Here is a 16,785-nt window from a genome sequence, read left to right as displayed (position 1 = left end):
TCACATTCATAAAATAACTGCAAAATGAGAAGATGAAAATATATTTAAAATCAAGCCTCCTGTTAAAATAATGACTCGCATATCAAACCACTGGATGCTTGCTCAGGTAAAAGAAAGATAAATTTCAGGAGATATTCCGGGTTGGACAGTGACATGGGGGTGGGGAGGCTTTGGCTGAATTGATGTTCAAGAACTTTCTTGATTTCACATGGAAACAAACAAAAGAAAGGAAAAAAATCAGACATATTGTTTGCATTTCCCCAAGACACATGTTACTTGTTACACATAGGAACTTTAGTGATGGGCTGGAAATAAATATACAATAAATAATATAGGACAATTGTGCTGTTTGTTGACATCTGAACTGGCCTCTAGAAAATAGATATTTTTAAAAATTAAAAAAGCCACGGTAGCAAACATTCCTTGCAAGCAACATATAGCATTTAAATATTTTACAAGGATTAACATGATTTAAAAAAGAAATCAAGAATATGCTATATGCATGTTTTAAGGAAACCATTAGTAGTAAAAAAAAGAATTGGGGCATCCCAACCCTTTATTACCACCATGCCCCTTCCAATTTTGGGAGCACTTTCTCAAATGGCCCCATTTCTATCTTGCTTCTTTTTAAACGATTTTTTTTAGAAACTAGTTTTTATTATGATTCACCATTAAGCTCCAGCTTAACCAGAAAACTTGCACCTGATATTAGTTCCACATTTAATGATGTCGGTGCCCTTTTCCTCTTCCAAAAATGCTTATTCTCTCTCAGTAGAAAAAATATAAAACAGAGGCAAAAGTTTTAAAATTTGGCAGCAAAGTGCTTTAACAAAACAGCTCTTCACACTCCCCTTCGCTGCCCAGGGTCTGACAGGCTCTTGTTCATGAACTGCCTCTTCACAAAACAGATCCACCACTTGCTAGGCAAAAGTTTCAGCCCAGTTTCTTGCCTCAGTTGCTGAAAATATGCATCACCTCATCTTCTTGTTTGTTGCTGGGTCTGGCATAGAGAGTATTGAGTGGGAATCCTGACTCTCCGGGAATGGGGAAGTTTGTGATTCCTAGGGTGTACATTTCTTTTTCTCCTTGGAATTACGCTTTGGCAGTTTTTTCAAGCACTCTGAGACGTAGAGGGTGATATAGATCAGTGATGGCGAACCTTTTCAAGACCAAGTGCCCAAATTGCAACCCAAAACCCACTTATTTATCGCAAAGTGCCAACACGGCAATTTAACCTGAATACTGAGGTTTTAGTTTAGAAAAAAAGGTAGGCTCTGAGGCGTGCGTTACTCGGGAGTAAGCTTGGTGGTAGTCGGTGGCTTTGCTTTGAAGCAACCGTGCTACTCTTCCAATGGGTGAATCACGACCCTAGAAGGGTTTACTCAGAAGCAAGCCACATTGCCAGCAACCAAGCTTACTCCCTGGTAAAGGATCGCGCTTTAGTTCTTTGCATGAAAATCAGTGGGGTTTAACAGCACTTAACAGGGTTACCTACACTGCTTCCCCAAAACTAGGTCTTAGGTTTAATGCTAATAATCAAGCTCAGCAGCCCAGGCCAGCCTAGATGTGTGTGTGTGTGTGGGGGGGGCGATTCCCCCCCCACATGATGAACTCTGTGCGTGCCCACAGAGAGGGCTCTGAGTGCCATCTCTGGCACCCGTGCCATAGGTTCGCCATCACTGATATAGATCAAGGTTCGGTCAGCCTCATTCTTTATTTCATAATTTTTAAAGAGGACATTTGTTTTGAAGTAGTAGATGGCTTCGTCAATAATGTCTGTGATTTCTCTGGGTACTGGGCCCCTTACACTGATTTTTAATTGGCAACGGCGCCATGTTTCCAATCAGTTTGGTGTCAGGGTCCATCAGCGTTGAATGATGGGCTGGTATACTGGGCGGCTGCAATCCAACCAATCTGAGGAAAAGATGGGGACGTCTCCCTTCCAGCTCATTTCTGTCTTGCTTCAAATTCCTCAAGAAACCCCGCCTTTCCCACTAAGCTTGATTCAATTGCTCATCCTATGCACTTGATATTTCCTTTCTGCTCTTCCCCTTCCTATTGCTGGTCACCTTTTCAGCTGCTTTTATTATAGCAATATCAATCTCTATTGCATGTTACGCAGTATCAATAGCAGAGAAGACAGGTCCCAGCCTGCAGAAGCATGCAATCTGGCCTCCACTATGAAAAACGCAATCCCAATTAAAAGTAAGACAATAATCACAGTTAAAAGTAAGACAATTTAAACTTGAGTGGGAAGAAATAACTTCTGAGTCAAGATGCTTAAGAACAGCTGCCCCCTCACCATGCAGCCAGAATTAAGCATTTTCTTGTCTTGCAGTGATAGTGGGAGGCAGCAGAAATAACCAAGAAGTCGTGTGGCACCTGAAAGGTGAACAGTACGCTGCCTCTATCCATCCCATTGCTTGCTTTCATGGCCTGGAAGGCAGTGGGCTCTAATCCACCCAAGGCTACAAATGGAATAAAAAAGGTTTAAGCCTTTGCAGAAGTGGGAAGGCTCCTAATTCATTTCAGAACAGTGAAATACACAATCAGAGCTGCTCTCCTCTACTTGCATTTCCAAGTCAGGAGAGAAAAGCTCTAGTCTCTGGGCCATTTAACTTTTCCTGGCTTGTATCTACACAATGCAAGCCCCAGGGCTGTATTCTCCCCCAGCCCCGCAGTCATAAGGAACCATACAGACTCCTTATTCCCCATTTATTGTCTGTTTTCTGGTTAACAAGCAAGAGGTGTTGCACAATGATAAAAAAGGCGCTCAAGTGGGGGCTCTCCCATTTGGCAGGACAGGTTGTAACCCCTTTTTGTGTGTGTGAGTGTGTGTAGACGGGGGGGGGGGGGGGAGGGGGCTTTTAATTAAAATGATTTCAAAGTCTCCTGAGAAGGATTCTCCTGATGTTGCTGCAACGCTGGGTGGGAGCATCCCTGCTCAATTCCTTCCATGTTCCCATGTAGGTTTCTTTTTTATGCTTTCTTGTTTGAATTGGTTTTAAAGGTATTGTCGAAGGCCCGATTCAAATGGTTGCTGTGGGTTTTCCGGGCTGTGTGGCCGTGGTCTGGTAGATCTTGCTCCTAACATGTAACAGACTTCCCTCTGTGATACACCTCTGAAGATGCCAGCCACAGATGCAGGCAAAACGTTAGGAACGAGATCCACCGGACCATGGCCACACAGCCCGGAAAACCCACCACAACCAGTTGGTTTTGAATCTTTATCATGTTATATTTTTATGCTGTTTTATATTATCGCAGTGTTTTTATGTTTTACGTATAAACCGCCTCGAGTCCCTCGGGAGAGTGGCGGGGTTCAAATGTAATATATAAACACGTAAAATATAAAGCAAATTAAACTTAAGTGGAGAGCTGGTTTTTTTGGGGGGGGGGGGAGAGAGGAATCGATCATGATGAGGCGCGCCTTCGTCCTCAGGGGGTCCCAGAAGAAGCGGGTCCCGCCCTTCCCTTATCAGGCGAGGCGACAAGTGAGCGGCCACTGGCTGGGCAGGAGCCAGCAACAGGCGGTGCTGGGGTGGGGGTAGGGAGGGGAGGGGACCCGGCAGCGCGTCAACCCCCTCCCCTCCCCCACGCAGGGCAAACACAGCTGTTAAAACCGTTAACGGCTCCCTGCTTTTGAAACTGGGCGCGCGGCCGCGCCGTTCAGCGTGGGACGGCCTTCAAACTCAGTCTGCCCCCCCTTCTGTGTCACCCCCCACGACTTCTTTCTTTAAAAAAATTCCTCAAGGGAGAGAAATACAAAAGGGGGGGGGCGAGAGCGACACAGCCGCCCCCCGCCTCTCCCCGAGAGCGAGAACAAAGAACTTCCCTCCCCGCTCTCTCTCCTCTCCCCCCCGCCCCGCACGTGGGGGGCGAAGCGGCCTCCCCCCGCCCCCCGCTCCGGACGGCGCCTCCCGATTGGCCTGAGCACACCCCCGCGGGGCGGAGCGAGGGGCCCGTCGTCCAATCCGGGCGACGGCAGCTTCGCTCCAATGAGAGGAGCCGTGGCCATTGGGCCGCCGCCGGGTTTGGCGCTCTGTTGTCCGGAGCGGAGGGCCGGGAGGCGAGCGAGGCGAGCGGCCAGGGGGAGCCGGCGCGCGGGCGCCATCCCGGGACGGAGCGCGGTGGGGCGGGAGGCGCGGCGGTGGCCTCCGGGGAAGGGGGTAAGCAAGCGGATGGCCGGGAAGGAACCGACGCGCTTCTTTGTGGTGTTCTGGGCGGGGGAGGGGGCGCTGCTTATATCCGCGCGCCCGTGCGCGGGGTTATCTATAGGGCGAATTGGGGGGCGTGGCTTCCTCCAAAGGACAGCAAGGGGGCGGGGTCTCCCCACAGCTCCTCCTCCCTCTTGTCGGTATGGCGGGGTTGCATTGCAAAGAGTTACCTGTCGGTGGGAGGGGGCTGTGGGAACGGTGTTGGCATGGGGGGTGGAGAGAGGGATGGGGGCGGAATTGGGACCAGGAGGTGGGCTTCTGGGCAGAGTATTGTAAATAGGCTGCTACGAAGAGACTGAGAATGTGGGGCTACTATGGGGGACGCAATCAGCGTTGGAAGGGGCCTCCCTATGGGGAAAGTTCAATTCAGCTCAATTCAGTACCTCTATTGGCATAAAACGAATAAATAGAAACATAGGATTTTGACGTTAGACTTCTGTTATGATAAATTAGGGCCGTTAAAAAGATAGGTCTACAGCCACATGGAGAGTTCATTGATGAACTAATCCCGAGTCCTTTGAAGGTCTGGTCCTGGGAGACAGGTGGCAAACAGTAGATGAGATTTCTGCATTCCTGTTTTCTAGTAATAAACTCATTAGTTGGGAATCGGCAGTTTTGAGACATTGACAACAAGGGGTGGAGAATCTTGTTTCTCCGATTGATGAATAATTGACAGTGGAGCTGATATGGGAAATTGTGTCAGGACTTTCATTTCCTCAGGTGCAGATTCTTTTGGGAAAGTGTATCTTCCATCACCAACGAGGGAAAGATGTTAAGACATGCTAATATGAAGATTCCACGCTTATGAGGCAAGGTTTATGGGCTTGTCACATTTTCCTTTCCTAGAGCACCTGGAGCTGCAAGTGCCTTTCTCTGAATAATGTTTTGGATAGCAATGAGTATGCAATGAGGAAGGGAGGCTGCTGCTGAAAGTTGATGCTGTCTGTCAGAGGGGCTTGAGGTCAGGATTGTGCGTGGATGCTTAGGGGCATGTGAATCTTGAAAACACTCATAGGGACACACTGGTGTGTCCCACAGAAAGGCAAAGTCTTGGGATCTGGTGACAGCTAGAGGAAGACACAGAGTGTAAAGTGTTCTTTGTTTTAATGGGTACTGTGCAGCACGTCTAACTGGGTTTTGCCCAGAAAGACACGCAGGTCTTCCACAGACACAGTAGACCGGCTGAGCAGACAGCTTCTGAAGACTTGGAAACTCAGCTGCTCAAAGAAAGGGAGAGTGGGTTATATTTTTAGAGATGGGATGCATTCCTGCCCTTTCATGTTGCCTTGAGAGAGAACCACTACTGGATTGTGTTGCTGAAGTCAGTGACTATTTGAAAAAAAGTGATCCTTCAACAAAATACTGCACATTCAAAATGATTTAATTGGAACTGATGGGGAAAGTTTCATGTGCTAGGAACAAAAAGCTTTCTGAGAGATAGTTTAAAGCTGAGAAGTTTAAGCCATCTAGACCTGATGCACTTGTGCAGTTTTTCAGAATCGGAGTTTGATAAATCTGTAGTTAAGAGATGAGTTGTCAGATGGGGAGGTTTGGGGTTTTCTGATCTTAGATGAGTTGTTCATGATTCGCATGCAGTAAAAGTAATATTGAGAAAAGCCTGCTTCACACCTGTGCAATAGCTCAAAGTAGAACAGTCACAGTGACTACGTATATTTGAGTCTAGGAGTGCTTTGTGCTTATTATGAGGGTATGCCTATTATGACTCATTTTTCCATGATTTATTTTAATCTACATTTACTACTTGAAGACCTGTCCCAGTGTGTGTTTTACTAAAAGAAGTTGGAAGGTAAAAATCAACCGGTTGATGTTAGTACCTATTGTGTCGTCCACTGGCTTTAGTCCTTTGGATACAAACTTTGCGACTCTTTCTGTGCCACTCGCCAGCCTGCCGGTCTTACAGTACTTGCATCTGTATTTCTGTTTTAAAACAAGTTATATGTGTGTGTGATTCAGCAGGCTTTTCAAGGGATCTCATTAAGGTTTTGCACACCCTTGGAATTTAGCAATGTGTAGAAGGCGGGTATGTGGCACCCCGCCAGCATTTGGCACAATTAAAGAATCTCTTCTTTCTTCTCCACGTACTAAAGCAAAACCAGTTTTTTTTTATTAGAAGAAGGAGCATATCTATCTACTCCACCCAAGAGCTTTCTCTGTGGAGGAACTTGTTACCACTCTTTGTTGTGAAGAAGTAGCTATCAGTCTCTCTTCCTTCAACATGCCTACTGCCAGCTTCCATCTGCAGCTGGCTTGACTACAGTGTTCCCCCATTCAAAAAGTATGTTGCACCTTTACATTTTCTACCTTGCCTAACCTTGTAAAAGAGGCCTATATAACTTGTATTCCACCATGCTAAATACAACGCACCATCTGTGTTTTGTGGTCTGCTGTGTCCTGGATGCTTCATGCCCCATTGCGGGCAGTTGAGACAGGCAGCAAAAAAAATAGGTGGCCTGTTATATTAAGTCCCTGGGGCATTTAGCCTGGTGGGGCGCCATGTGCTTTTCTGAAGTAAAGCTAAAGAAGTCACCTGCAATGGTCCTTCATCATCATTTAACTCATGGAAGAATTCTACGGTGTCCTTTTGTTGATGTCAACCCTATATTTTATTTAAAATGTATTTATTGCCACTTTTTAAAAAGATGTCCAGAATAGCATGTAACACAGTATACAGTGAACCGTAAGAAAGCAAATAAAATAAAAATATAAGAAGAAATATCGGCTTCGTTTTTCTTTTCATCAGAGCGATTTTTACATTTCTTTGACAGTCAAGCAGAACAGTGGCCTGCTAAGTCTCCAGGGAAGGAGTTAAAGAACGTGTGTATACTTGACCAGCAAAGTGGTGCTGTTTGTGGTAATGACTAATCCGGTTTCCAGTGGAAGTGATATGTGAAGCGGGGCCTCCAAAATGATGAGCTGAGCATTCAGTTCCTCCATTTTACCTTCACAACAACCCTTTAAGATAGGCTTAGGGAGAGTGACTGACCTAATCACCCGGAAAACTTTATAGTCCAACAGGGATTTGGTATTTGGGTCTCCCAGATCCAATGTAAAATTTTAACCATTACACCAGCCAAGCTGGCTCTTTTTGAATTGTGTCTGGGTAATAATTGGGTTGGAAGTCATTAGCACGCTGATGATATCTCACCCAATCCCGTCAAGTAATCTTATTCAGCCTTTTCAGGTTAAGTTTGAATACTGTAGGGCAGTGGAATTCAATCTCTTTGAAGTTACTTATGTGTCTACTTTGCCTTTTGGGCCCCCATGTGTGAAGTAACTCTGCTACTGTATCTAGAGTAGAAATATAACAGGGTTGAACAACTGGCTGTGTAGAGATTGAATGGCTAGTTTGTATGTTATGCAGAGGTAAATACAAATTTCCTAGTGTATATAGCATAAAAAGGACTTGCAGCCAATCACCTCATCTGCTGATTAGCATGTATTCCTGTCCATACAGTTATAAATGTAAACACAAACCATGTTTCATATTTCTAGACACTCATTTTCAGTGAACCAGGAGGCAGAGTGCATTGCTATTAGGTCGGAAGACAAGGCAGGACATTCTACTTACTTTACACCTGTGGACCAGTTCTACAGAGAATAAAGAATAGTGGTCCTCTTTACCCAGGAAACCCTGCTCAGCCAGATTTGGTAGACGACACTGTCCGTATTCGGATGTCAATGAAGGAGGCTACCAATTATCATTTCCACTGCGGCAACCAAGCCGCACAGTTGGGAAAAGTTGCCATCTGCAGGGTGGGCTGATTACAGGGACCACCTTCCAACAGTGTTGGCCTCTGCACAGCCTGCCCGTAGGCACTTGGCAACGACTTGGGGGGAAAGAAGCTGCAAGGTGCTACACTATCTACTACAGCTGCGTGCCCCTTTGCAACCATGTGTCAGCCTGAGCCAGCCAGCCCCCACAGGGTATGGCTGCTGGAACCCCTGCAGGCAGAGAAGAGCTTTCTAAAGCTCCATTCTCTGTTTTTTACCTTTGTTTAGTTTCTGTGCCGGGCTTGGGTGTAGGAGGCGGCATTGTGGGGGTTGGATCCTGGCCCAGGGTGGGGTGGGGAAGGAGGTTGGGAAACAGTCCCCTGATTACCTGACAGTGTGCAACTGCCCCTTTGGGTCCTCACTGAGGAGATGGGTTACCTGTTTCGGTTCAAAACTGAGAGAGGTCAGTCACAGAGTATGGACTTCACTCACTCTGTTGGGTGTTTGTGCAAAGTACCTGCCCAGTAACACTACGTGCCTTCTTGTGCTTTTCTCTCCACCAAGGTGCCTCACTGCTTCCTCTAAGTGAGCACAGCAGAGAGCTGGCAGACAGTATCTCATGCCATGCATCCTGCCTCACTAGTTGTGGGGCATCCTGGCTTGGGTTTTTATAGGACTGGGGGGGGGGCAAGATTTGGTGCTGGGAAGAGGGCTTGACTGCCACAGTGGAAACAATAATTGGTAGCCTCTGTTGACATCTGGAGCTTTGGGGCCTTGTGAACATGGCTGCTTATGGCTTGTTCCCTTGGCACAAATTTACACCCCATCAGGTCCTGGGCTGAAAGGTATTAAGGAACAGACTAACTCTAGCTGCAGCCTGCAGTTTGCCCACAGTAATGCAATAGAAAGCCCTCTGCCTGAATTGCACTGCTGCATAGCAGTGCTTGACAGAAGTATAGCAGCACTGGGTGTGTGTGTGTGTGTGTGGTGGTGACATATCGTTGAAATACACCAGTTGGGTACCTAAACCAGTTGCTCACCCCCCTTCCCCATCGGATTGCACTGTTAATTCTATAATTTCATGTAGTAGAAGAGCATTTTCCTTTTTTGATGTTTTCAAGTAGCTATTGAGTGATAGCTACTGAACTTGAATGTGCAAGGAGGTGTACAGTTGTGAGTAGAAGCAGAGAAGGAACTGGTGCACCTAGGAAGCATGACTTTTTTCATAATATCAAAAAACCAGCTTGCTTGGGATAGTATCTCTTGCTGGTATGAAATCTTTCGCTGAAGGTAGGAGATTGATAGCAACATGTGGCTCTTGTGAAGCAGACAAGGACAGTCAGTGAGCCACAAGCTGATGTGTCAAATCGTCAGGGACCAGAGCTCAGCTTTGCTGCTTTTGAATGTTGCTTTTGTACGTCAGTATGGGCAGAGTTAAAAAGAAACTAGTAGGAAGATTATTTTATCCAGCAGTATTTTTTAAACTGAAACAATCCTTATAAAATCAGATAAACTCTAGTGTAATAGGTAAAATATACAGGATGCAATAAGAGAAGCAAATGCAATAGGAAATTTGATATCTTTAGGGATGCATGTGTCTCGTGTTGTCAAGGTGCTTCCGACCGTATAAATCAGTGCCCTCCAGAACATCCTATTGTTAACAGCCTTGCTCATGTCTTGCTTACCGAGGGCCATGGCTTCCTTTAGAGCAGGGGTGTCCAACTCTGGTGCTTCAGATGTTCATGGACTACAATTCCCATCAGCCCCTGCATCTGAAGCGTCAGAGTTGGACATCTCTTGTTTAGAGTGAGTCCATCTCATGTTGGGTCTTCCTCTTTTTTTTTTTCTGTCTTTAACCTTTCTTGTCTCAGATTCAGAAATCTTTATTAGGCATATTTCTTGTCTTTTCCAGTGACTCTTGCCTTCTTATGTGACTGAAGTATGTCAGCTCCAGCTTCGTTTCTAGGTACATGTCAGTGATTCGATCTGAAATCTACCGATTTTCGCTTTGCCGCGTCCCCCCGCATTCGTAACACTGTTTTCCAAAATTCCCAACACCACTTTCTCCCTGTCAGAGGGAGCGTATGCAAAATATTAGCACCTATAATGTGTTGAGAACAAGTGGCTCATTAATATGAGTTACCCATGGGGGCTGGGTTGCCATCTGACATGGACAAATGTTTCTTACATTAATTCTCTTCCAATACAAGGAACATGTGGAATATTTTAACATAGTCAGTAAATGAGAAGAGAACGTGCATTGTGGTTGTCAAGTGGGGTAATTTATCCACAAGTTGTTCAATAGTTCTTGTATATATCTTATTTTCATGTACAATTTATATCATGGGTTAACAGCCCTCAGTAGTCTGTGATTTCAAGCCCTGGTTTCTGGTAATACGTTAAAATAAAAACATCCCTGTTCTCTTCACTTTCAAGTACCGATCTAAAAAGGATATATTACAAGCTTGCAAGTTGCTTAGGCACGATCCAGTCCCATGCCCCAGCCACAGTTTCTGTAACAGGAACCAGATGGGCAATGTGAATTACTTAACTCAGCTGCCTTGAGCCACAAGACAGGAGATAAATAATATTCTAAAAATGAAAAAAAATTAATTCGATGATGTGCGGTCATGGGGCCCATGGGTTACCTCTTTAGAGATGTTATCAGTGCAACATGGAATTAGGTCACACACAAGCAACTTCCATAGAACTAGGCCCATGAAGTGAACTGATTGCTAACATGAAGTGAATTTGAAGAGCATTACACTGTCCTATAGAAGAACAGGAAAAGCTCATGCATCTTGCAACAGAGAGATGCCTAACCACACGAAGCAGAAAAAGCAGGTGGGAAAAACAGTTGTGATCGGGTGGAGCGGTTTGAACAGCACGTAGCTCTGATGCTTTCTGTTCCCCTCAAAAACTGAACTGGAATGCATTCCAGAAAATTATCTGATGTCCTAAATAGATTATGATCGGATTGAGCACATTTATGTTAACATTTTTTTAAAAAAAATATATTTTATTAAATTTGTATCCTGCCCTTCCAAACTTGGCGTATTATTGCTTCTTTGGCTTGTTTGGGTCTAAAGCTGGGGGAAAATCTCTCGAGCTTTATTTGCACATCTCATCTAGTGTACATTGTTAAGGCTACATTTGATTCCCCTGAAGTTAGTTAGCATTTTGCACTGAGTGCTCAGATTTCTAAGAACCAGCAAATTTTATTTCTAAATTAAACAAAAATCTAAACAGTTTTCCCAAAGTTTTATGTAAAGCGTTTGCTGCACAGTTTCTAAGACAGCTAGTTTATGACAAAGGTGAGAAATGCCAATTTTAGTCAGCATGCAGATTTATGCTCAGCTTCCAGTTGCTGGCAAAGGTTTCTTCCAAGATGTTTGCTTCACAGCTTTGAGAAGTGGTTTAAGGGATGGAATGCAAATGTTCACTTACGAAAAACATCTATTATGAACTATTACTACATCAATCTTTCCTTGCAGTTTATGTCACATGAAACAGCATTAGGGGACACATTAAATGTGTCCCCTCCGGGGATCGGGCGGTATATAAATTGAAAAAACAAACAAACAAACAAATAAATAAATAAATGAAGCACATCAATGGATGGGATGCAAAAACAAAAGAACCGCACTACTGCAAGAGACACACAGCTGAGAATTGCAGAGCGAACTTTGTTAGGTTAAGGAGCCTGAATTACTACATCCCAGAAAAGCAACTAAGAAAACTCGGGCAATTTGGATCCCACTTTCACTCCAAGGTAGCTAAAATGTAATATAAATACAATATATCAAAACAATCAACCCTGGAAACACAGTAAAAGCAGCAGATCAGTGATACTGTAAGGCATATTACAACCTCCCAAAATACCAAATTTAGGCTTAAATTCCACAATGACAGCAGGACATTATTCTGCAGTGTGGGGTGAACTTGCCAGGTTGCAACCAGAACAGGTCAAATTTAAATAAAATAATTTGGCTAGCAAGAGACCACTGGACACATTTTAAATGCAGGCCCAATTCTGAACTGGGTTCCATCATTCTCAAAGGTTGTCATAGTTCCATAAGGCATCCAGTTGCTGCAAACACCCCCCCTTTTTTCTACCCCCTTTGGAGGTAGACAGAGTTCTGAGGCTTGGCACCTGATGTAAGTGTTATTATATTTACTTCCTTTGTACCCTGATTTTCTTCCCAATGGGAATCCAAAGCAGTATACATCATTCCTTTATCTTTGATTTTACCCTCACAACTATGTGTACGGTAGGTTAGGCTGATCGTATGTGATTGGCCCATTGCAGAGTGGGGGGTTCAAGCATGAGCATCCCACATCCTAATCTCTAGCCCCTGCAGCTCACTCACAATAGTCTTAGTCATTCCCAATTACCCCAAACTGTACATTTCTCATGCTTCCCCATACATTTCTGAGCCTGTGACTGCTTCCATATTCCAATCCTTACCTTGCCAGGGTAAGTGTGGAAAAGGGTGAACAAATGTTAGCAATAGTGAGGGTCAGAACAGAATTTTGCTTCTTCTGAACTGAGGCACAAACAAGATACATCTCAACCCAAATCGGAACAGTCTTGGAAGATGGTGGGTGTTGCCACAGTTCATATTCCAAATCCCTGGTTCTCAAGATTTGAGTATCATCACTACTTCTACATAAGAGACAGTTATCAGTCTCATGCACAGAGACATGCACACAAAATTGAACCAATTTGTCAGCTGCGTAACAAATTTTATTTCACGGCACTATAAATACACTGTGGTGGAGGAGGAAGTTGCAGCAATACTTTCAAGCAGTAGCATGAAGCATATTCTGCAGATGATGAAATAGGCTGAATGATGTTAAGTCATCTTACAAAATGCTGTATGAGTAAAAGATGCTACTTGTTTTTAGATAGCCATGTGTTAGTGGAATCAGAAATGCCATGAAATAGAATGTAGTAACAAAAATTAAATCTATTTCACTCATTCTTGACGGCGGACGCATTGTATCTTCGCCTTAAGATGACATCACTCATTCAGAATGAAATTGACAGAATTGATACAATGGACCTCCTTTGTGTCTGTGCCCTGACACACCACTAATAAGATGGAGTCTTTTTAATTGCTTTCAAAAATGGAGGATGAGGGGGAGGAGAAACTGACCGAAGGGGAGGTTTGTTCTTCTGCATCATGGATGACATCCCACCATCATTAGGACTAATACATTTTCAGCAGTAGAGTGTGTAATGAATGCAAATGAAGAGACAAAGGGGAAAATGACTGGGAATGGGGTAGGGAATGAGGGGTGCAGAATGATTTCATAGAAATTATTTCCATGGCACAAGATTTGACAACTGGGAAACTTTGGTAAGCAGTGCTTGCATAAATGGCCATAATCCACACGCTTTCTCCAAAAGAAACCTGATTCTTTATGGACAACAGCAGCAAAATAACACTGGGATCTACTGGCATCTTACAAACTGACACGATTTATTTCAGTAGAAGTCACATCATCAGATGTATAGGAATGAAAACTCATCAGGCTGTTATGTACATTTCAGAAAGAGGGAAAGGGGAATGTTTTAAATAAATCTTGTAATAAGATCCAATCCAAAAATCCCAGCTTTAGGAAAATGGTAAAATCTAGTGCTGTGGTGGCGAACCTATGGCACTCCAGATGTTCATGGATTACAATTCCCATCAGCCCCTGCCAGCATGGTCAGTTGGCCATTTGAATAATTTACTATTTGTATGGGGTAGAATATCCCATACAAGTTGTTTGGGGACAAACTAGAAGGCTAGACTGAGGGGCTAACAAAGGGTCAGTCAAAAATGGCCTGGGCTGGGTGTTCTGGGGACAACAATGTTGCACTTGCACCGCTGAACTCCTTGCAGGGACCGTAGGGAGTGTCTGATGATCTTCCAGGTCTGGGAGAGAATTGATTTTGGGCACCACTGCGAAGTGGTGCTACAACAGATCTGCAGAGACAGCTAGACTGATCGCCAGTGGTGAGCCTTTCTGATTCCAGGAGCCCTTCTGTCATCCCGCTTGGAGAGACTTGGAGCCTGGGTCTGCACAAGTCAGGAGGACCTTCTTCCCCCAAATACCGTTTTGGGGGGCAGTGTAGCAGAGCACCGGCCTTTCCAAAATGGCCTCTTTGCTGCTGCTTCCCACCTTTTCTCTGTGCCAAATCTTGACTGGGCTTACAATGGTCCTTCTCCTGGGCTGCTCCAGCAAAAATGATGGGGCTACAGCCCACCATGCTGGGAATTTGGATGGTGTTATCGGGATCGAACCTCCCTTCTCTACAGAGAAGAGCAATTCAGTTGAGGAAGCATAAGGACATTTCCCCTCCATCATCAAAGGATGAGGCCCTAAAGTTAGGAGCTGTAGTTTTGCAGGGAGACCCAGGTCAGTGGTGATAGTGAAAGTGAATAGGGTAATTCTTCCATTTCACTGCTAGGGTTAGGGGTCACCACAACATGAGGAACTGTATTAAAGGGTCGCGGCATTAGGAAGGTTGAGAACCATTGGTCTATCTATCAGATCCTCAGCTGTTCTTGTGTAACCTCAGGCTCATTCCTCACATGCAGAATAATGCACTTTCAAACTGCTTTCAATGCTCTTTGAAGCTGTGTGGAATGGCAAAATCCACTTGCAAACAGTTGTGAAAGTGGTTTGAAAACACATTATTTTGTGTGTGCGGAAGGGGCCTCAGCTTGTGGGTTCTGTGGGGCAGAACTTGGAATGAGTTTGCAACAACAAATTTTAAAAACAAAATGGTTTACTTTCTTAACATATAACATATAACATCAACATTTAACATCATACTTCAAGGTCCTGTTCAGGTTGCATTTTTCAAGTCCTTATATTTACAGTCTACTGATACTGCCAAGTCCAGTTCTTCTTTGCAAGTGGGTTGGCTCCTGAAGACTCCAAGGGCTTGATGAACAGGATTCAACATGATGAAGGTTTCCAGGAGAACTCTCACCCATTACAAACATAAAAAACCCTGAAACAATAAACTCCAACATTTACAACATAGCAAAAATAAACAACTACCTTCCCAGTAGTTCCCAACAATATTGCAGTTACCTTAACAAGGTGTTAAGGGCTTATACAACCAAGGTCCGGGTCTGGTAGCCTTGTCTCCTCCAAACTATGAGCTCTGCAGCCTTCTGCTGCTTTGAGTCTCCACCCCTTTCTGGGTCAACCCATTCTGAGCATGGGGGTTACACTTGGTTCTGAAAAAGAGGAAGGAGAGTAGTTTGAGGAGAAAACTGAGCTTCAGGATGACTCCTGCAGGCTGTTCCAAGCAAAACATTTTCAGAGGCTGCTTTTAAAAAGTAGTGACCATGCTGAATTACCAGCTGGGTGAGTCAGAACAACCTTGCTCCTCAACTTCAGCAAAATTAGACACCAGAAGCTTTAAAAAGCCTACTGAAACTATCACAGGGTGTCACTTGGCATTTTTTACAAGGTTCTTAAGGTGGAATCGGCCAGCCCAGGGAACAGCTCTTTAGGAACAATAGCTAAAAAAATTTCTGTCTTGTCACAGGAGGCTGTGGAGGATCTGAAAGTTTTTTTAGTGGATGTTCCTGTGATTACCCTGCATTCAGGAGTCATTCTTTCTAAGGATGGAGAAAATGTCCTTGACACATTAGATAGAAGCCACGAATTTGCACTCAAGTCACATGAGGCAGCTTCCTTAGCTTTCAGGGCATTATTTACAGTAATTTCTCTAGGATCATCGTCATTTGGGCAGACCTTCATAAAGATCCAATAATTTATAAGAGATCATTACTAAAAATAAAGGGAACAGCCTAGTTTGCTGTTGATGCATCACAGGATACGATACAATTCGGTGCCAGAACATAGGCAGCAAATGTTTTAGTGTGCTGTGGCTGAAGAATTAGAAGGTGGATCTTTAAACAAAGTCTAGCTTGTCAACTGAAAAGTTTTGTAGCAGGTTGCTTTTTGGAGACAATACCTTGGACATAGAAACGTAGGACAAGAAGAAAACAATGACTTCATCCTCGTCCTATTCATCAAAATATAAATATTAGTTCCTTTCAGTCTTTCAGAACACAGCCGAGATGCAAAGAACACAAGAACTTCAGGGCAAACAGTTTCAGTCTAGCAAGCGAGATAAAGGCAATACTGCAAAGAACATATCTGCCTGACTATCCCATCATGGGCAGTCATCTCCAGAACTTCGCCGACACCTGGAAGATGTCTATTACTGACATGTGGCTGCTATATGTCATCTAGCATGGAAACGGAATAGAATCTGCAGAGTGGCAACCTGGTTGTCTTTTCCCACCTTTGTGAGACACTACAGACTGGACAAGTTGAGCTCTATCAAGGCTACATTTGGAAGAAGGTGGTACCTTAGGACCACATAGGTATCCATACTAACCTCTTCTTTTTCCTACGCTGAGTTTTTGGCTTAGACATTTAACCTGCCTGGATGACTGAGGCCCCACTGAAGGAGAATGATGCATTGGACTTACTGTGAAGATGTCTTCTGTTCAGTGAGGCAAAGTCATCCAGTCCCTACCTCGAACTTCCAAAGGCTTTGGAAGGAAGATGGAAGTGTGGTTTGGGATGTGGAGCCAGGCTTTTGGATGACTGGGAGGGACAGTCCCCTGCTGTCCAGGAGAGCCTCTGCAAATTTGCACAGTCCTGCCTGATTCAGCTGAGGGGGTGTGAGCCTGTATGATTTACCGCACTGAAGAGAAGACACTTTCACAGTAAGTCCATTGTGCCATTTTATACACAGACTTTTACTATTTTAGTAGTGAGTCCACCTCACTTAACATCCAAACAATTCATGTTA

At 44.3% G+C, this 16,785-nt stretch overlaps 1 protein-coding gene and 1 pseudogene across 1 annotated transcript in view; one reads left to right on the top strand and one right to left on the bottom strand.

Moving 5' to 3' along the window:
- Nucleotides 1-841: 841 nt before the first annotated feature.
- Nucleotides 842-4,114, bottom strand: LOC125440584 (annotated as a pseudogene).
- The window catches only part of EZH2 (enhancer of zeste 2 polycomb repressive complex 2 subunit), a 54,797-nt gene continuing 42,009 nt past the window's right edge, over nt 3,998-16,785 (top strand). Inside the window, 1 exon segment of the mRNA XM_048511694.1 lies at nt 3,998-4,169. The gene's annotated coding sequence lies outside the window, so the exon portion shown is untranslated.

This window comes from Sphaerodactylus townsendi, linkage group LG11 (assembly GCF_021028975.2).
Source record: "Sphaerodactylus townsendi isolate TG3544 linkage group LG11, MPM_Stown_v2.3, whole genome shotgun sequence".
In the NCBI taxonomy this organism is placed as follows: domain Eukaryota; kingdom Metazoa; phylum Chordata; class Lepidosauria; order Squamata; family Sphaerodactylidae; genus Sphaerodactylus; species Sphaerodactylus townsendi.
This window is presented reverse-complemented; position numbering and strand designations above follow the sequence as displayed.